Source organism: Panthera onca, chromosome A1 (assembly GCF_046562875.1).
Source record: "Panthera onca isolate mPanOnc1 chromosome A1, mPanOnc1 haplotype 2, whole genome shotgun sequence".
Taxonomy (NCBI): domain Eukaryota; kingdom Metazoa; phylum Chordata; class Mammalia; order Carnivora; family Felidae; genus Panthera; species Panthera onca.
This window is the reverse complement of record NC_138339.1, coordinates 96932075-96954704: the sequence shown is the minus strand read 5'-3', so window position 1 is coordinate 96954704 and position 22630 is coordinate 96932075. Positions and strand designations below refer to the sequence as shown.

At 36.8% G+C, this 22630-nt stretch overlaps 1 protein-coding gene across 1 annotated transcript in view; it reads left to right on the top strand.

The window, feature by feature from the left end:
• SCAMP1 (secretory carrier membrane protein 1) overlaps window positions 1–22630 on the top strand; it is a 129365-nt gene that overhangs the window by 85036 nt on the left and 21699 nt on the right. The window lies entirely within an intron of this gene.

Here is a 22630-nt window from a genome sequence, read left to right as displayed (position 1 = left end):
GTTACAAAAAGTGACCAGTTCTACTAACAGACCAAAGTTATAGCTATATTTGGAAGGTGGGGGGGGGGGGGGAACTAAGTGTCTGTGTGCAAGGTGGGGCTAGAAGTAGGGGAGAAGAATTTAAAGGAAAGTGAAATCCTTATTTCTAGAGTAGTAAATTGCTGTTTAATGTTCAAATGAAAAATTGAGAAAGTAATAATCCAAGCATACTACTCTAGGTTACGAAGATAAGTGGTATCCAAATAATCAGAATTAAAAATGGTTACATCTGAGGAATGGCAATGGATGGTGGAAGGATTGTGGGGGCTGTTGGAAGATAACTTGTTTTTTGAAGCAACTGTCTAGAGCTATTTGACTCTTTCAACTATTACACATACAACCTCAAATTATAAAAAAAAACAAACCAAAACTTAAAAAAAATACATACTATGAAGTGAATTGGAAGTTCTTTGAGTGTGAACAGGGCCTTTCGGTAGCCTTCATAGAGTAGGATGATACAGCCAAACCATTCTCTTTGTGTGCTGCCTGTGTTGGTGGTGGTTTTTTCTCTTAGAGTGGTTTATTTTCCTCAGAAACAAATGTTTCAGAGTGGTTTTTTACTCTCCCACATGAGATTAACCTGGCTTCTGTTATCAGGGTTGTGTGAAAAGGAGACTGGGTACCCTGTTGATATTCAGACTATGAATGTTCACTTAATTTCTGTTTTCAGTATGAATGTGCTTCTCTGTTCTGGTGTCTTGGTTTGGGAATCCCTGTGGTTCGGTTTCTCCAGAGAGTAAGTGTCCCGTCTTCTGCCTTGGTTATAGAATGGTATTTGCCCTTAGTGAGGTCACATGGCTTCTTTGTATAGACTTTCAGCCAGTCTTCATGTTTTGCTTGCATGTTGCTTTGCAGACATAGTTTGTGTTTCTAATTTTTGAGATTTTCTAAGGTTTGAGCTGTTTTCACACAGTTTGTTTCATAACTTTCTCTGTTGACTTGGATTTCAGTTTTGTCTGTGAAATCAATTACTAATTGCTAATCTCTTTTCCAGCTTAAAAAATTTTGTTACTGTCATCTTCTTTGTTTTGTCCCTGTCGTTTTATACACAGATTAAAAAAATAGATTCAGGAACAAAATTACTTACTGTCATTTTAGTGGTACTTTGGAAGAGAGTAGAGGTAAACTTGTAGGTTTAACTGGATATCGAGGTATACTTTAGTTGTAATTTTTTATTAATATATTTTATTTTTTTAGAGCAGTTTTAAGTTTATAACCAAGTTGGGAGTATGGTACAGAGAATTCCCATGTAACTCTTGCTTTCACATGTGCATAGCTCTCTCTTTTACCTGTATCACCGCTAGAATGGTACATTTGTTAAAATTTCTGGACCTATATTGATGCATGATTATCACTCAAAGACTATATTTTATATTAGGGTTCACTCTTGATGTTGCACATTTTAGAAATTTGAACAAATATAATGACATGTATCCACCGTTACAGTTTCATACATAATAGTTTCTCTGCCATAAAAATCCTATGTGTTTGGCCTTTCATCCCACCCTATCCACTAACCCCTGGCAACTACTGATCTTTTTATTATCTCCATAGTTCTGCCTTCTCCAGAAAGTTCTCTTGTTGGAGTCATGCAGTATGTAGCCTTTTCACATTTGCTTCTTTTACTTAGAAGAAACTTAATGCACATTTTTATGTCTTTTCATGGCTTGATAATTCATTTCTTTTTAGCATGCTGTAAGATTCCTTTTTTTGGATTGGGACACCTGCATGGCTCATTTGATTGAGTGTCAGAGTCGGCTTTGGCTCTGGTCATGATCTCATGGTTCATGAATTTGGGCCCTGCATTGGGCTCTGTGCTGTCAGCATGGGGCCTGCTTGGGATTCTCTCTCTTCTCTCTGTCCTTCCCCCTGCTCACACAGACGTGTACTCTCTCTAAATAAATAAATAAACTTAAAAAATATCAAAGATTCCTTTGGATATACCACGGTTTGTTTATTCATTCAGTTACAGAAGGACATCTTAGTAGCTTCTAAGTTTTTGGCTATTGTTAATAAAACTGCTGTCAACATCTGTGTGCAGTTTTTGTGTGGGGATACGTTTTCAACTCCTTCAAGTACGAAATCAATGGAAAAAGTTAGGAATAAGTGACTTCTGGACAGTATTAACTCTTCTGTCCATGAACATGGAATATATATTTATTTATTTCCTTGATTTCTTTTATAGAGTTTTGTATTTTTCCTCCGATAGATCTTATACATGTGTTGTTGGATTTATACCTGCATATTTCATTTGTTTGGGTGGTGTTGTACATGGGATTGTGTTTTTAATTTCAAATTCCACTTGTTCATTGCTGCTATGTAGTGGTGCAGTTGATTTTTGTATGTTAACATCGTGTCCTGCAACTTTGCATTAATTGGTTATAAATTCAAGGAGGTTTTGTTTATTCTTTCATATTTTCTGTATAGACGATCTGCAAACAAAGATGGTTTAATTCCTTCTTTCTCAGTCCTTATACCTTTTGTTTGTTTTTCTTGTCTCACTGCATAAATTTGGACTTCCGGTTTGATTTTGACAGGCTGTGGTGAGAGTTTTCTTGCCTCCTTCCTCATCTTTAGAGGGAAAGCTTCCCAGTTTCCCATCATGAAGTGTGATGTTAGCTATAGGTTTTTGTAGATGAGATCTATCAAATTAGTGAAGGTCTCCCCCCATTCCTGGTTTACTGAGCGTTTATATCATGAAGGATTTTAGATTTTGGATGTTGGATTTTGTCAAATGCTTTTTCTCAATCTGTTGATTCCCAGAGTCTACAGTATGCATTTATAATTAATCTATATCCACTTTCTAAAAAAAAAAAAAAAAAAGTTTATTTTTGAGAGACAGAGAGGCAGAGGGAGAGATGGAGACAGAGGATCTGAAGTGGGCTCCGTGCTGAGATCCAGAGAGCCCAGTGAGGTGCCTGAACTCATGAACTGTGAGATCATGACCTGAACCAAAGTCTGATGCCTAACAGACTGAGCCACCCAGGTGCCCCCATATCCACTTTTTAGTAACAGTGTACCACTTCTTGGGTACTGTGAGTACCTTATAATATCAAAATAATCCTAATTCCTCCCTCAACTTTTTATCATTGCTGTCATTCTTGACATTTATATGTAAGCATATATATACACCAAGATAAGCATTTTGCCTTCATTTACTAGTTCTTTGATGCCCTTCCTTTCTTTATGTGAATATATTTTTCTGACCTATATTATTTTCCTTCTCTCCGAAGAACTTCATTTACCATTTCTTGCAAAGCAGGTCTACTAGCAATGAATACCTTTGATTTTTGTTTGTTGTCTTATGTCTTTTTTTCCTCCTTCACTTTTGAGGAATAATTTAATGAGGTTCAGAATTCCAGGTTGGTGTCTTTTTTACTCTCAAGACTAAATATTTTGCTGAACTATTCTACTTGTTTGAATGGTTTCTGAGGAGATGTTGGATATAATTATTATCTTTGCTTCTCTATAGCTAAGGTGTTTTTCCTCTTGGCTTTTTTGAGGACTTTTTCTTCATCTTTGATTTTTTTTGTGGTTTGAATATAATTTGCCTAGATACACTTCTGTTTGGTGTTCTCTGAGCTTCCTGGGTCTATTATTTGGTAATGGGCATTAATTTGGGGAAAATTCTTATAATTATTTCTAATATTCTGTTTCTTTCTCTCTTCCTCTGGTATTACTGTTTTACATATGTTACAGCTTTTGTAGTTGTCCCACAGTCCCTGGATATTCTTTATTTTTTATTAAGTCTTTTTCTTTTTGCTTTTAATTTTTGGAGAATTATTATTAAGATATCCTCAAACTCTCATTCTTTCCTCAACCATGTCCAGTCTAATAATAAGCCCTACAAATGCAGTCTTCATTTCTACTACAGTGGTTTAGATCTCAAGCATTTCTGCTTGTTTCTTTGTTAGACTTTCCATCTCTCTGCTTACATTGCTAATTTCATATTGCCTGCTCTCCACTTTATGTGTTAGAGCACTAAGCATGTTAATCATTGTTGTGAAATTTCTGCTCTGGCAATTACAGTGTCCCAGCCATATCTGACTCTGGTCTGATGCTTGCTCTCTCTTCACACAGTATTTTTTTGCATTTTAGTATACTTGCTAATTTTTACTTCCTAGCTAGATGTGATGTACTAGGTAAAAGAAACTGCTGTAAATTTTGCCTTTACTAATATGACTTAAAGTTGTCGGGGAGGGGAGGGAAAGTATTCTTTAATCCTAAGATTAGGTCTTTGTCTTTTTGTGAGCCTATGCCTCTGGACTGTGAATTTGATCAATGTTTCTTAGGCCCCCTACCCACTTAGATGGGACAGTTGCATATGTCCCTTTCATAATGAGGTTTAGATTCTAGTAAAGCCCTCTGGAGATTAGGCTCTAGTTAGTTTCTCCTATGAGCAGACCTTGTTAAGATAAGCAGAGTGCTCTGGAGCACACTGTTCCTTTTCTCCTCTTTCTGCCACAAGCATGAGGGGATTCCCCACCCCACCGTATTCACTTTGAGAACCAGGTTGAGCTGTTGGTAAAACATACATGTCAGGCTCCCCCATGACTAGGTCTCCCTGGAAATTTTAACTCTAAGAGCTTTTTGCTCTGAGCCTCCAACAATTCATCAATTGTAGTTCAGATTTTTCTACCCTGGCACTGCTTCCTGCAGAGGTTTTTGCTCCTGTAACTTTTGATTTTCTGTTTTCACCCGTCTCTCCAATTTTGGGGTAGCAGTTTGCCCTGTGATCTCACTTTTCTTTGGGATTTAAGAAGAGTTGCTGATTTTTCAGTTTAGCCTTTTACTTGTTAGAATGGCTATTTCTAACCTTCTTGAAAGTATATTTATTAAAAGTAAGCTGTCTAGGGGCACCTGGGTGGCTCAGTCGGTTAAGCATAGGACTTTGGTTCAGGTCATGCTCTCATGTTTCGTGCATTCAAGTCCTGCATCAGGCTCTGTGTTGACAGCTTGGAGCCTGGAACCTGCTTCAGATTCTGTTTGTCTCCCTCTCTCTCTCTGTCCTCCCCCCACTCACGCTCTGTCTCTGTCTCTCAAAAATAAACATTGAAAAAAAAATTTAAAAAAAAAAGGAAGCTGTCTCTGGACAACAGACAGGTTTTATTTTTGTCTGTTTCCCCCATGGTTAATATCCAAGGGTATATTATGCCTTTTATGTTGGACTGTTTTGCTCATTGAAATTAGAAATTAACTGTAATTGAACTGTAACATCATTTTAACATCTTGAAAGACACGTTAATAGAGAATGAATGAGAAAGTTTAATTTTTTCTCTAAACAGATACTTTAAGCATGAGAACATATTCAAAGCTCAGGAATTGATATAGTTTATTTATATGCTGTTTAAATGAAAGTCTTTCAGCTAAATGCTGCCTTTTGTAATTTTTCTTTTCTTTTGTTTTTTAATGTTTATTTATTTTTGAAAGAGACAGAGACAGAATGCAAGTGGGTTTAGAGGCAGAGAGAGAGGGCGACACAGAATCCAAAGCAGGCTCCAAGGCCCATGCTGTCAGCACAGAGCCCAACACGGGAGTCGAACTCATGAGCTGTGAGATCATGACCTGAGCCAAAGTCGGACACCAACTGAGCCACCCAGGCTCCCTTGTAATTACTCTTTTTCATCTTCTCTGTTTATATAACCAGAGAAAGAGAGAATTTTTTTTTTCTATTTAAAGAATATTTTGTTAAGTTTTTATTCAAATTCCAGTTAACATACAGTGTAATATTAGTTTTAGGTGTATAATATAATGGTTCAACACTTCCATACATCACCCTGTGTTCCTCACAAGTGAACTTCTTAATCCCCATCACCTATTTCACCCATTCCCCCACCTATCTTCCCTCTGGCAACTTTGTTCTTTCCAGTTAAGAGTCTATTTCTTGGTTTTCTACCCCCCCCCCCTTTGCTTGTTTTGTTTCTTAAATTCTGCATGAGTGAAATCATACGGTATTTGTCTTTCTCTGACTGACTTATTTCACTTAGCATTATACTCACTAGCTCCTTCCATGTTGTTGCAAGATTTCATTCTTTTTTGATGGCTAAGTGATATTTCATTATAAATATGTACCACATCTTCCTTAGCCATTCATCAATTGATGGTTACTTGAGCTGTTTCCATAATTTGGCTATTGTAGGTAATGCTACTGTAAACATTAGGGTGCATATATCCCTTTGAATTAGTGTTTATGTATTTTTTTGGTAAACAGTAGTGTAATTGCTGGATCGTACAGTAGTCCTGTTTTTAATTTTTTGAGGAACCTCCATACCGTTTCCCACAGTGGCTGAACCAGTTTGCATTCCCACCAACGTTGCAAGAGGGTTCCTCTATCTCCACATTCTTGTCAATACCTATTGTTTCTTGTGTTGTTGATTTTAGCCATTCTGACATGTGTGAGGTGATACCTCATTGTAGTTTTAACTGGAATTTCCCTGATAAGTGATGTTGAGCATCTTTTCATGTGTCTTTTGGCCATCTGCAAGGAGAACCTACTGTTTATCGTATTTTCTTACATGTGTATGTATATATGGTTTAGAGTCTATAAGTTAGATCTAGTACTTGATATTGTTTAATATTTACTATCTTTTGAATGGGTCTTCAAGTTGCTGAGATTTTTCATTTAGGCCTTCAGACTGAATAGGGTTCCTGTGTTCCTTTCTACTTTGTTATATTTACATTATCACTTAATTTGTGGTGAATCCAGGTACTTCAGTGATCTTCACTTATTCTCTTTATTTTAGAATAGTTACTAATAATGTTGATTTCTTTTTTTTTTTATATATATTTATTTTTGAGAGAGAGACAGACAGACAAAGCATGAGCAGGGGAAGGACAGAGACAGAGGGAGACACAGAATTCAAAGCAGGCTCCAGGCTCTGAGTTGTCAGCACAGAGCCTGACGTGGGGCTTGAACTCATGAACCGTGACATCATGACCTGAGCTGAAGTCGAATGCTCAACAGACTGAGCTACCTAGGCACCCCTCTTTATTTCTTGAATAGCTTTTTACCCCAAGTAATTAATGTTGAGAATGTGGAGAAGAAAAGTGGCCTATTACTTTTTATGCAGCTTATTTCGTAATAGTTTTCCTGAGTGTGATGTAAAAACCCTTTCCGGAAGCTTAAGGATATTTCTCTGTAACTATAATGTGTGAAGTTGATTTTCTTAATTTTTAACCAGAATGATATACCACATAGTAGAGTTTTAAAACTCTGAAACACCCGCTTTTGTGTGCACCTGAAAGAATGTATGTTCTGCTAAGTTGGAAAGAATGTTGTGTAAATATCTATGTGGTCATATTGGTTGATAGTGGTGTTCAGGTCTTCTGTAACCATACTGATTTTTTTTGTCTACTTGTTTTGTCAGTTCCTGAGAGAGATAGGTTGAAATTTCTGACTTGATGGGTTTTTCTGGTTCTTTTAATTCTATCAGTTTTTGCTTCATGTAGGTTGATACTGTCTTGTTAGGGAAACAGATTTGTGATGTTTTCTTTGTGTTTTGACTTCTTTATCATTACTAACGTTCCTCTTTATCCCTGGTAATAATACTTCTTCTGTAATCTATTTTATATGATAATATTATAACCACACCCCAGCTTTCTTTTGATTCGGTGTTTGCCTGTTACATATTTTTTGGTTCTTTTGTTTTTAACCTTTTAGTGTGTTTACATTTAAAGTAGCTCTTTTTGGTAGATAACATATAGTTGGTTCTTGGTTTTGCAATCAAGTTGACAGTATCTTTTAGTTTGTTTATGTTATTTACATATATTGATCTGGTTGGATTAAAATCTGTTTTTTTATGAGCTGTTTTCTATTCCAACTATTCTTTGTTTCTTTTTCATTCTTGCCTTCTTCTGGATTAATTATTTTGAGTGTGTTGATGAACTTGTTTGAAGTATTATTTATATCTGCTGTCATGTCTTTTTCTCTGCCGTACCTGTTTGGTTATTTCCTATAGCTTCCTAAGTGGAAGCCTTTTGCCACTGCACTTTGGTTTTAATTTGAGAGATACACTTCTTTCTTAGACTTGAGACTTACTCTTTTGGTATTTAAATTATTTAAAAAGTTTATTTAAATAAACTTTAACAGTTTTCTTTAAACTATCTGTAATTTTTTCTTTTTTTTATTGTTCTTTCAATAGGTTATTCTTTTCAAGGCAAATTGGTTGTGAAGATAACCTATTGTACTGTTTGACATAATTGCACTTTGCAGTAAATCGGTATAATTGATCCTTGAACGATGCCCTAACACCCTGCACAGTTGAAAATCTGTGTATAACTCTGACTTTGCAGAACTTAACTACTAATAGCCTGTTGACTAAAAGCCTTACTGGTAACGTAAACATTCAATGAACAGTTATTTTGTATGTTATATATATTATATACTATATTCTTACAATGAAGTAAGCTAGAAAAGAGAAACTTACTAAGAAAATCACAAGGAAAATACGTTTCCTGTATTTATTGATACCATAAGTTTGCATTGTCTGTTTATAAGGTGAATCATCTATCAGTTATCTATATCAATATTATCTTATATGATACAAAATACTCTAGATATTATATGTATAACACTAGACATCAAACATGAAAATACTTGAAAAGGAAATCCATATTTATAAGTATAATGATTCATGCATTAATAATGAAGAAGCAGCAGTTTAGTTGCTTTTTGATAGCCTAGTCTATACACTAATGAAATCAAAACTTTTATGGCATATTACAGATATATTCCTAATAATGTATTAGAAATATTATTTATTTATGTATTTTTAAAGTTTATTTTGAGGGAGAGAGTGCATGCAAGTAGGGGAGGGGCTGAGAGAGAGAATTCCAAGAAGGGTCTACACTCCCATGGGGCTTAAACTCACAAACTGTGAGATCATGACCTGAGCCGAAATCAAGAGTCATATGTTAAACTGAATGAGCTACCCAGGTGCCCCTGAAAATACTATAGTGAAAAAACAAAAACACTTACTTACCTATGATGATAGGGTGATAAGCAGTTTCCCATTACAAGAGAGACATAATGTATATATGATATAATAATTCTTTGAAAGCAAAGTTACAAAAAAACAGTAAGAAATCCAACATGTTAGTAATGTTATATTAAATATCACTCACCTTACACCTGGGTAAGAATAGGCTTTCTGCTTCCATATAAGTCTTGCACATGATGTTTTTTATGATGACTACTCAGGTGAGGATGACACAGAATGTCTCATACAGTTCTTACTGTATAGTTACTAGATTTCTACATGAAGACACATACACAACAGGTAAGTTGATTAACTATATCGCATGATGATTGTTTATAATCACTTGTTAAATGGAAGTAGATCATCATAAAGGTCTTTGTCCTTGTCATCTTCACGTTGAGAAAACTGAGGAAGAGGAGCAAGAGGAGGGATTGGTCTTGCTGTCTCAGGTGTGGCAGAGGTGGAAGGAGAGGCAGGCACATAGTGTAACTTTATGGAAATCTATTGTCCATTCTGTCTGATTTATTTTGCTTTTCATTTTTCTAAAAATGTTTGTATTGTACCAGTCCTTCTTCCACTGTATTCTTTGGTTTTTAGTGCTTGTGTCCAAGAAGGGTCCATATCATAAAAGAAGTCAAAAGCAGCCTTGAATGATCAGAACCCTTTTGTCAGAGTTCTAATGTTAGTATGTTTTCTCATGCTGTTTGTTCTCCGTCGTCTTCCTCATCATTGGGCACTGATTTGGAAACACTCATGTTCGTTAATTCCTCTGGTGTGGTGATACCTTTCACCTCTTAAATTTCTCCAAGATCGATAATCCATATTTTGAAATCATTCCCCTCCCTCCCTGCCTTTTCTTTCTTTCTGTTTCGTTTCTTTTCCCTTTTCTTTTTTCTTTTCTTTTCTTTTCTTTTCTTTTCTTTTCTTTTCTTTTCTTTTCTATCTCTTCTCTTCTCTTCTCTTCTCTTCTCTTCTCTTCTCTTGTCTTCTCTTTCTGCCATTATCACAATCTCTTGTATGATTTCCTTGATTGGCTCTGTCATAAGTCCTGAGAAGTCATGTACAACATCTAGACGCAGTCTTCTTTAGCAGGAATTTATTATTTCAGGCTTGATAGCTCTCATGGCATTTTCTTTACAACAGTGGCACCTTGAGCAGTGTAAATCTTGAAGACTTCCATGATGATCTGTCTGTTGGGGTTCTCCTCCATTGCACCAACAATACTTTGATAGAGTACTATGTGTAATGAGCCTTAAAGGTCCTTATGATTCCCTGATATAGAGGCTGAATTAGAGACATTGTATTTGGGGGCATAGTAGACCACTTCGACGCCTTTGGTGTTCAGGTCATAGGAATCCGGGTGGCCAGGGACATTGTCCAATATCACAAGAACTTTAATAGGCAGTCCCTTACTGGCAAGGTACTTATTACTTCAGGGACAGAACGTTAATAAAACCAATTCAGAAAAAGGGTTCTCATTGTCCAGGCCTTCTTGTTGTACAGCCAAAGGACTGGTGGCTGGTGTTTATCCTGTCCCTTCAAGGATTAGAGGTTAGAAGCTTAAAAGATAAGGGCAGTCCTGATTATAAACCTGCCTGTATTTGCACAAAACAGTCGAGTTAGCCTGTCCCTTCCTGCCTTAAATACTGGTGCTCACTTCTCTTCCCTGCTAATAAATGACCTTTGTGGCATTTTTTTTTTTTTTTTTTTTTTACTTTAATAGGGCACCTCATCTGCCTTAAACACATATTTGGGCAAATATGTTTTCTTCTCAATGATTTTCTTAATGGCATCTGGGAACTCAACTGCTGTCTCTTGGTTGGCAGAAGCTGCTTTCTCCTGTTGTCTTGACATTTTTTAAGCCAATCCTTTGTGTAAAATTATCAAACCATCCTTTTCTAGTGTTAAATTCTCCAGCTTTAGATCCTTTACTTTCCTTTTGCTTTAAAGTTTTCCTTTTAGTATAGCAATCTTGGCTCCCACATAAATGCTGCATTTTCAATACAAGATTAAAAGGTATTTAGCAAAAAATGTAAGACTTTGGCCACCAGTTACTATCACTGCAGTGATAACTTCATGAATTTCCTTTTCTTGGAATGGTCCTTATACTGGATTCATTGATCTTAAGATGGTAGGCAGTTGTAGTTGCACACCTCAGCCTATGGTACATATCAGGCATTTCAACTTTTTCCTGTAATGCTGTGACTTTCCTCTGTTCTTGGGAGCGCTTCCAGCATCACTAGAGGAAGTTTGTATGGGTCCCATTGTGTTATTCAGGGTTTACTGTATAGTACTAAACATGATAAAAAATAAGCAAGAACTGTGGGAGACCACTGTTACGGTAATTCTGAATGTATTACAGTTTGTTTTATGCAGTTATGATTTAATACTGCATCTTTATACTTGTTTATGTGTCTCTTGACTGTAAATGGTGTCATGTAGAAAGTATTTATATATATAATTGTGATGACTCTTTAAAAATTTTTTTAATGTTTATTTATTTATGAGACAGAGCAGGGGAGGGGCAGAGAGAGAGGGACAGAGGATCTGAAGTGGGTTCTGTGCCGACAGCAGCGAGCCCAGCGCACGGTTCAAACCCATGAACTGAACCGTGAGATCATGACCTGAAGTCAGTCACTTCGGTACCCTGTGAGCCACCCAGGCATCCCGTGATAACTTTTTAGAACAGATTTATATATTTTTGTGGTAGTAAATGATAAAATAAACAAGTATCTACATATACAGTTGTTATGATCATGACATAACTTTTTCTTTGATGTTTCTAGGCTCCTTGTTTTCAAACTGTTGCAGATCTACAAAAAAAAATTTCCAATATGTTTATTGAAAAAAAAGAATGTATAAGTGGACCTATGTAGTTCCAACCTGTGTTGTTCAAGGATCAAATGTACTTTCAGGTGTACCTTTCTTATATACCAGCTGAAGTGCATAAGGTGGTGTTAGTTGCAGAATTTTAAAATCCCTCACACTTTAAAATAGTTGAGGTTTGCAGTAAATACGGAAATAACTTAAGGTAGATGGGACAAAGGTTTTTAAAATATCTTTTAATCAGTTAGTTCTAGATTTTTTATTTCTTTAGCTGGTTATTTTGCACTCATCTGATATTAGCAGAAAATACAAATAGGCTGAGTAGCATTGTTCCTTGAATGGGAAAACCAGGTAAGAAACATTTGTATATGGTGTAGTTAAGAGTTAGTTTTAGGTGTCGGGCTGCCTGGGTGGCTCAGTTGGTTGAGCATCCAACTCTTGATTTCAGCTCAGGTCATGATTACAGGGTTGTAGAATCAAGCCTTTCATCAGGCTCCACTCTGAGCATGGAGCCTACTTGAGATTCTGTCTCTCTCTCTCTCTTTCTCTCTCTCTCTCTCTCCCCCCCTCTCCCCCCCCCCCACTCTGCCCCTATACCTCACTTGTGCTCTGTCTCAAAAATAAACATCTAAAAAATTTTTTTTTAAGTTTATTTATTTTGAGAGCGAGAGAGAGAGAGAGAGCACACACAAGTATGAGCCAGGGGAGGGGCGGAGAAAGAGAGCCAAGCAGGCTCCATGTTGTCAGCACAGAGCCCAGTGCAGGGCTCGATCTCACAAACCATGATATCATGACCTGAGCCAAAGTTGGACTCTTAACTGATTGAGCCACCCAGGCGCCCCTCAGAATAAATAAACATTTAAAAAAATAGTTTAAATGGTTGACTACTGACTGATTTTCATTACTTATGCTTTCTAAATTGAATGGCAATTCAGATGTGAGATTTCATTTGTTAGGAAAATTTTTGTTTAATCAAGTGAAAATTTTGTTTAATTTCAATCCTTATTTTCTGATTTGCTGCAAAATAGTATTTTGTTCTTTGTATCCTCCTTGACTCTTCTTAAAAGAGAGTGTTTTAGAGAACTGAAATTATCACAAATGAAAATATGTAATCTCACCTTATATAGAAAACACTACAGTGAGCATTTGAAGTTAATTTAATTTAGACATTCACATCCTGTTGATTGATAATTGGCTTTCTTGGGCAAAATGGAATTGAAATAATAGCCTACAGATAGATTTATCACATGGTTAAAAACATTAACTTCACAAATAGGTCTCAGCATTTCTGTTACCAGCTCTGTATTTGGATCACTTAACTTCTCTAAATCTGTTTATTCATCAGTAAAAGGGAGTCAATTTTTTTTCTTTTTTTCAACGTTTTTTTAAATTTTTTTTTATTTTTGGGACAGAGAGAGACAGAGCATGAACGGGGGAGGGGCAGAGAGAGAGGGAGACACAGAATCGGAAACAGGCTCCAGAGCCATCAGCCCAGAGCCTGACGCGGGGCTCGAACTCACGGACCGCGAGATCGTGACCTGGCTGAAGTCGGACGCTCAACCGACTGCGCCACCCAGGCGCCCCAAAAGGGAGTCAATTTTTAAAAATCTTTTAAAATGTTTATTTTTGAGAGAGAGACAGAGCACAAGCTGGGGAGGGGCAGAGGGAGAGAGGGGGAGACAGAATCTGAAGCAGGCTCCAGGCTCTGAGCTGTTTTGTACAGAGCCTGATGCAGGGCTCGAACCCACAAATTGTGAGAACATGACATGAGCTGAAGTCAGATGCTTAACCGACTGAGCCACCCAGGTGCCCCAAAAGGGAGTCAGTATTGTTGCCTACCTCACAGCGGGTATTGTAAAAATGAAATGGCTAATTCATGTGTTTGCCATGGTCACTGACACATAATTTTCAATCAGTGTTAACTTTTATTACAAAATATAGACTCGGTTAAGTGTAAAGGATATAGACCTTGAACCTCAGGTCTAGGTTTAAAATTGTTTAAGTTTAAAATTTCATTACTGGGGGGCCTGCTGGGTGGTTCGTTGGTTAAACGTTCGACTCTTGATTTCGGTTCGAGTCATGATTTCATGGTTTGTGAGATCAAGCCCTGTGTTGGGCTTTATGCTGAGACAGTGTAGAGCCTGCTTGGTTTTCTTTCTATTCCTTTCCCTCTCCCTTTTTCTGTCCCTTCCCTGGTCTGTGTCTGTGTCTGTCTGTCTGTCTCTCTCTCTCTCTCTCTCTCTCTCTCTCTCTCTCACACACACACACACACACACACACACACACACACGTGCGCTCTCTAAAAATAAATCAGTAAAAAACAAATTTTATTACATGCAAACTTTTTATTTCCTTCCGCTTTTGGAAAAGCATAGACAGGAGGAAGACAGAGTGTAGGGATCTAGGGTCTCTTTCATCCCAGTGTTAGGCTTTTTCATTTAGACTAATCTAGTGAATGATTTTTAAATGGTTTTATGTCACAGACTCCATTATGAATATAAAAATTTTGAGTCCTTTTTTTTAAATAAAAAATATATATGCAAAATTTTATGCACAATTTGGGTGGGTTTGTGCTCTTTCCTTTTAAAGCTTACCTGTGGAGCACCTGTTCAAAAAGAATTGATTTCAGCACAAAATTATAGAGTGAAAATGGGGTTGGTTTCTAGAGTGTTGCATTCCAAAGTAACAGTAATTAAGACCACGAAAGTAGCTGTACTTTGTAGGTTCTGTTTTATTCTAATGTTATGACATCAGCAGGAATCTCACGTATTACTTTGTTCTCTTAATAGTAATGAAGTTACCCACCATGTCCCAGAAATGCTCAAGATCTTATCAGAGGCCAGATATCACTTGTGTGAGCACAATATTCTATGAACAAAACAATTTTAGTGCAGTTTTGTACTAGTGTAGTAGAGGTACCAACAAGTAACATTTATTGATTACTTAGAATGTGCCTCTATATTCCCTGTTAAGCCCTTTATATTCATTTCATCCATTCAAAAGTAGATTCCACTGTTACTCCTATTTTGTGAATAGAAAATCTCGGACTTAGGTTTCGATTTTCTTGAAACTATACAACTTTGAGTCGGAGATTCTGGATTTAAGCCCAAGTCTGTCTCTAAAGCTACATGCTCTTAGTTACCATGCCAAGTTACTGAAGACAAAACATTTGGTATTTTACTTAACTTGTGCTGCCTTATCATGGTTAAATGTGAAATTTCCATTAGCTCTTTTGAAATAATGACCTACCTTGTCTTCTCTGCCTCTTCAAGCCATAGTTAATATCGCTGATAACTGATATATAATATGAAATAAACTTTATATAAGATTATATAAATCTGTTTTCTGAGAATTTAATATGAAAATTTGGGGGAGAACTTTTTTGTTAAAAGGTGTGTTATAACTTGGCAGTATATTATTTGAAGACATTAAACCAAAACCAGCTGGCTTGAGATTTGGTTTTCCAATAGATTTTAATCTGGAAGAGCTCAGATGGCAAGTAGCAGAAAGCTTTTATTGTTTATTTATTTATTTATACTGATGAGGAAATAGATTACATAGGTGGGTTTATTGTGAATAAATATAATTACTTACATAAATACTTGATTGTAAACTGAGGCAGATTACAGTTTAAAACCACTTAGCTTAAATCAATTAATAGTGGTTTTCTAACTAACTGTATTTGTACTCTCATCTTCTTTGGCTTAAAGTGGCTATATACAAGCTTTGTTATTTAAACATTTTGTTTACTAATCTTTTCATGTATACAAGACCCACTGCTTTTGGTTCCGGATACCAATAGAAGTCTTTATGCACCCCGATGATGTTTTACTTCTTGGACTTTTTCTGATTTTGGCTCAGGTACAGCCGTCTTCCTGGGTGTCTTGTGGCATTTACACATTTCTTCAGCCTTAGCTGGCTTTTCCTTCAAACATCTCAAATGAACTTGATATTCATGTGATGATTGTATTGCTCAAGTTTGTTAATTTACACTTTATAGCGTTTTCCACTATTTGGTATATAGGGAGTTATTTATACTTAATATACTTCTTAACATTGTGATTAGCTCACTTTTTTGCATTTTTGATAATTTTTAGGCTTTTGGCATGGAATGTATAACCCATGTTGTAAAACTGTTTTCACAGTAGAGTCAGATTCACATGCTCTTATATCATGTTGATATAAAGGCCTATATTTTCAGTGACTGCTTGTATGTTGAAAATGAGGCAACATTTTTAAAATTTGAATTGGACTAACTTTGCATTTGTAATAATTTGAATAGATTATAGAGAAACCACTCTTGGGCACTCTTGGAGGTAAGAGTTCAGATAGTTAAGTGCTGGTATATGGAGTTTATATCTCAGAGAAATTTGGCCATTTGAATGTCTTTGGTGAAGTGTCTGTTCATGTCTTCTGCCTATTTCTTCACTGGATTATTTGTGTGTGTGTGTGTGTGTGTGTGTGTGTGTGTGTGTGTGTGTGTGTTGAGTTTGATAAGTTCTTTATAGTTTTTGGATACTAACCCTTTATCTGATATGTCATTTGCAAATGTTTTCTCCCATTCTGTCGGTTGCCTTTTAGTTTCGTTGATTGTATCCTTCCCTGTGTAGAAGCTTTTTATTTTGATGAGGTCCCAATAGTTAATTTTTGCTTTTGTTTCCCTTGCCTCCGGAGACATGTTGAGTAAGAAGTTGGTGCAGCTGAGGTCAAAGAGGTTTTTGCCTGCTTTATCCTCAAGGATTTTGATGGCTGCCTTTCTTACATTTAAGTCTTTCATCCATTTTGAGTTTATTTTTGTGTATGGTGTAAGAAAGTGGTCCAGGTTCATTCTTCTGCATGTCGCTGTCCAGTTTTCCCAGCACCACTTGCTGAAGAGACTGTCTTTATTCCATTGGATATTCTTTCCTGCTTTGTCAAAGATTAGTTGACCCCATAGTTGTGGGTCCATTTCTAGGCTTTCTCTTCTGTTCCTTTGATCTGTGTGTCTTTGTTGTGCCATTACCATACTGTCTTGATCATTACAGTTTTGTGATACAGCTTGAAGTTCAGAATTGTGATGCCTCCCACTTTGCCTTTCTTTTTCAACATTACTTTGACTTTTCTAGTTCCTTAAAAATTTTAGAATTGTTTGTTCTAGCTCTGTGAAAAATGCTGTTATTATTTTGATATAGATTGCAAAAACAGCATTTTTAAAAGTTTATTTTGAGAGAGAGTGAGAGAGAGAGAACATGTGCACTGTCGTAGACTCTAAGTCTAAAGTTCTCTTTTGAGAAAGACAGATACCATATGGTTTCACTCTTATGTGGATCCTGAGAAATGTAACAGAAACCCATGGGGGAGGGGAAGGAAAAAAAAAAAAAGAGGTTAGAGTGGGGGAGAGCCAAAGCATAAGAGACTGTTAAAAACTGAGAACAAACTGAGGGTTGATGGGGGGTGGGAGGGAGGGCAGGGTGGGTGATGGGTATTGAGGAGGGCACCTTTTGGGATGAGCACTGGGTGTTGTATGGAAACCAATTTGACAGTAAATTTCATATATTAAAAAATAAATAAAAAAAAAAAATAAAGTTCTCTTTTGGCCAGCAAGAGTAGATGCAGGATTAAAGCAATAGATGGCTAATGTCTGGGAAAAGACACGAGCCCCAAATAAGGGTCCTTGCCCTGTATTTATTCAGATCAGAAAGCTTACGAATGTGATGGGCGTGTACAAAGAGACAAAGAAACTGGGAATATCAACTTGGGGACGTGAGGGAAAAGGGTTTTTTGAAGATATGTGGTGTTGGGGTTTGGGTCCATATAAAACAAAATCCTGGCGCCGGGCAGATGATTGTTAACAGCAGACAGGAGGCGCCGTGTCTGTTTAACGTAGCTATCCTAGGGGATGAGACAGTTGGGGGAATAACCTCAGGGTTAATAAGGCACCTTTTCTTTTGTTAACCATGTCCACTCTGGGCTGCGTTGCTTGCAGTGTAGTGGTCCATAGTCCAGTTCAACAATTTACCTAACTTGGCCTTATCCTCCTGTGAAAGCAGCTTTTCTGCTATAGTACTTGGTGGTGCTTCCACCCTGAATTGGGGTGCTTCCACCCTGAATATCTAATCTCGCTTATTTCATATACCTATGTATTGGGCACCTTTGCGCCTGTTCCTGTTTAGGGTCTTTCCCCCCTCCCTGTCTGTTTCCCCCTTTCTATTTTGGGGTGCCTTTGTACCTCCCTATTCCTGGCTCCTTGCACCTCCCTATTCTTGGGGTGCCTTTGCACCCCCCCATTCTTGGGGTGGCAATCTGGTTTACCCAAACTCAGGTGTGAGTATTTTATGGCTTTGTATTTTTTTACGCCTTGTTAACCCATTGATGTAAGCCTGGGGCATTCCTCAGCTTATCCCCCACAGTGCACACAAGCAGGGGAGGGGCAGAGAAAGAGGGAAAGAGAATCCCAAGCAGGCTGTGTGCTATCAGTGCAGAGCTTCTGACATAGGGCTCAGTCTCACAGACTGTGAGATTATGATTTGAACTGATATCAAGAGTCAGATGCCTAAGTGACTGAGCCACCCAGGAGCTCCCAAAATAGCATTTTTATATTGTGAACTTTTTTGTTGTGGGACTTACTTGTTTTTTGTTGGTTAAGTTTTCTAAGTTTTATAGTCAGTAATACCAGCCTTGGTGTTATATATTACTGGTAGAATTACTGTGAAAGTGGAACCATTTGATTTAAATCTAATATAGAAAACATTAGTCATAAACTACTAAAATCTGCTTTTTTGTGTGCTTTGGAGAAATGACTGATTCTAGAACAGGGAAAATACAACATGAGCAGAGATTAAGTGCTTAAGCAAACAGATTCTGAAAGGCTAAAGCTGGAATAATTTTAGCAACAAAATGATAGTGTTTAATTTTAACCCAAAGATTAGAAAAATATCCATGAGTCCATACGGATATAAACAAATGGAGCTGAAAGGACAGATCTTTCTTACAGAATTTGAAATCATAAATGTGGATTCTCCCCTTTCTAAGCAGTAGCACTTAATTGTCCTCTCTTTGAATGGGGAGTAGACTTAGTGACTCACCTTTTTTTCTTTAATTTTTAAAAAAAATTATTAATTTTTGAGAAACAGAGAGTGAGTGGGGGAGGGGCAGAGAGAGAGAGAGAGAGAGAGAGAGAGAGAGAGAGAGAGACACAGAATTGGAAGCAGGCTCCAGACTCTGAGCTGTCAGCACAGAGCCCTTTGCGGGTCTCGGACTCCTGAACTGTGAGGTCAAGACCTGAGCTGAAGTTGGATGCTTAACCGACTGAGCCACCCAGGCGCCCCCAACTTAATGACTCATCTTAAAAGCTGAGTACATGTGTGCTGGGCAGAAAAGAGGACTATATTGAGCATTTTAGACACAGTATAAATAAAAGCATTGACATAGCAAGACATGTTCTTCAGTTTATTTTATGAAGACAGAGATATGCTTGGTTACATTATTTGGACTTCATCCTATAGTCGGTGGTTCAAACATTGGAAGATATAATCATCACCTAGGAAGCTTTCCTGTAAACACAGTTTTACAATATGACATGGAGGTGGATCTTGAAATAAGATACTGAGAAGCAATCTAGGTTAGAGAAAGAGGTCAGATGCCATTAAAAAAACAAAGAGAGACTTGAGAAAGTTCATTGGAAATTCATAGGTTGGTCATGACTTTGAAGTACCTTTGGAGGAATACATTACAAGAGGCCATGTTGCAGTGGATTGAGAAGTGAATAGGAATGGGGTCTGTAAAATGAACAAGTCAGGAGATGATAGATGTTGGAGAGGATGTGGAGAAATGGGAACCCTCTTGCACTGTTGGTGGGAATGAAAACTGGTGCAGCCACTCTGGAAGACAGTGTGGAGGTTCCTCAAAAAATTAAAAATAGATCTACCCTATGACCCAACGATAACACTGCTAGGAATTTACCCAAGGGATAAGGAGTGCTGAGGCACAGGGGCACTTGTACCCCAGTGTTTATAGGAGCACTTTCATCAATAGCCAAAATTATGGAAAGAGCCTAAATGCCCATCAACTGATGAATGGATAAAGAAGTTGTGGTTTATATATACAATGGAATACTACTTGTCAATGAGAAAGAATGAAATATGGGCTTTTGAAGCAACGTGGATGGAACTAGGGAGTATTATGCGAAGTGAAATAAGGTAGAGAAAGACAGATACCATATGTTTTCATTCATATGTGGATCCTGAGAAACTTAACAGAAGACCATGGGGGAGGGGAAGAGGGGAAAAAAATAAAAGTTACAGAGGGGGAAGGAGGCAAACCATAAGAGACTCTTAAATACTGAGAACATACTGAGACTCTTAAAACTGAGGGTTGATGGGGGTTGGGGGAGAGAGGAAAGTGGGTGATGGGCATTGAGGAGGGCACCTGTTGGGATGAGCACTGGGTGTTGTATGGAAACCAGTTTGACAATAAATTTTATATATATAGGAATGGGATGTGTAGAGGAAATCAAGACTTATTATTGGTGAGAAGGAGGGAGATCAAGGAGGTGGAAGTTAAGCAGGGAAGACAAGGCTAAAGGAAGGCTATTTGAAGATGAAAACTATGTGTTTATACACTGGGAAGATCCTAGTGGAAGAAGTGAAGACACTTAGGAAACAAGATGAGTAACTACTGAAGTAGAATGCTCCAGAGGAATAGAGTGATGGACTAAATATTTTCATGCAAGTGTTGATTTCGACATGAGTGATACTGCCTCCTCATAGATAAGCAGTAAGAAAGGTTGGTGGTTGAGCAGGTTGAGCAGGAAGTTGAGGTTTATTTCTGTGGCTTCTGGTTTTGTCTTTGATGAGGGAAACGGAGTTTTATGCTGGTACTGAGTAAGTTGAAATGTTAAGGACCTTGAAATATGTGTTTAGGCATTGGAATGGTCACTGTGATAAAAAGAGAATGGAGTAAATTTGCGACAGTTGAAAATCTTACCAAACAAATCAAATACAGTAATATGTTAAAAAGATAGCGTATCATGATCAAGTGGATAGAGCTTTTCAAGGAATTCATGTGGAGAATTGGGATTTGACATTAAATAATTTGACATAAATAATTTGACATTAAATAATTTGCCATACTATAAACTGAAATAGAAAAATTCTAAGATTATCTTAATTGATGTTAAAATACAACGTGAAAAAATTCAACACTCAATCACTCAGGATGAAAACAAGGCATCTATGAAAAATTATAACAGTTAACACCATACTTAATGCTGAAAGACTATATCCTTCTACCTAAGGTGAAGAACAGGATAAAGATGTTCATTCTCAACACTTCCATAAAACATTGTAGTGGAAATCCTGGCCAGTATAAACAGGCAAGAAAAAGAAAGAAAAGGCATCCAGATTAGGAAGGAAGAAGTAAAACTATTTGCAGATCTCTTGTTCATCTATATAGAAAATATAATAGGAGAAGTATACCTTGTAAATAGTTTGGAAGATTTGATGTTACTGTGATTTGAATTCTCTCAAAATGGATCTGTAGATGCAATGCAATTCCAGTAAAAATCCCAGCAGGTTGTTCTTATGGAATTGAACAGATGATTCTGAAAGGTATAGAGAAATATAAAAGCCTAGAATGACAAAAACAACTTTGAAAAAGGGCAATAAGTTTGGATAGCTAACATCACTTAATTTGAAGACTTAATCGAAAACCACCATAATCATAAGTGTGATACTGACATAAAGGAAGGCAGGTAGAACAGTAGGACAGAACAGTGTCCAGAAATAAACCCACCCATATATAGATTACTGATTTTTCAAAAAGATAAAATGGTAATGTAGTGCTGAAAGGATAGTCTGTTAAATAAATGCTGTGTAAATAAGAAAAAACTTTAATCCATACCTCATACTATATTTTAAAGAATTAATTCAAAAGGGAACATAAGTTTAAATGCAAAACTGAAAGTATAAAACCTTCAGAGGAAAAAAAAAACTCTTGTGTTTTTGGCTTTGTCAAAGATTTCTCAGATAAAACAGTAATTTCAAGATCCATAAAAGAACTAACTCATAAATTAGAGTTCATAAAAAGGCAAAACTTCTGCTCTTTAAAAGACACCCTAAAAAGGCAAAACTTCTGCTCTTTAAAAGACATCCTACAAAGAATGAAGACAAGCCAGAGACGGAGAAAATCCTGCCAGACATTTATCTGATAAGTGAGTGGTATGTCCAAACTCATAAAACCTAACAATAAGAGGAAAAGACAGTTAAAACCTTGAAAAAAGATGTGAACAGTTCATGACAGAAGGTAGATGTATGGATGGCAAAAAGCAGATGAAAAAGTGCTCAACAACATTAGCTATTAGAAAATGCAAATTCAAACTAAATGAGATAGCATTATATACCTATAAGAATGACTAAAATTTAAAGGGTTGACTATACCAAGTGTTGGTGAGATGTGTGGAAGAACTGGAATACTCATACAGTGCCACTGTGACTATAAAACGGAATAACCTCTCTGGAAAACAGTTTGGCAATTTGTTAAAAAGTTAAAACGTATACCTTTTAGGTGACCTATCTGTTCTGCTTTTAGATAGTTACCCAAGAGAAAAGGAAATTTACGTTCATGTGAAGATTTATACATGAATGTTAATAGCAGCTTTATTTGTCATAGTAAAAAACTAGATTTAACTTAAAAGTCCATCAGTAGTTGAATGAATAAACAAACTGTGGTCTATCTATACAGTGGAATACTACTCAGTGAAGAGTAATGAACTCGATACATGCAACAACACACATGAATCTCAGAATAAT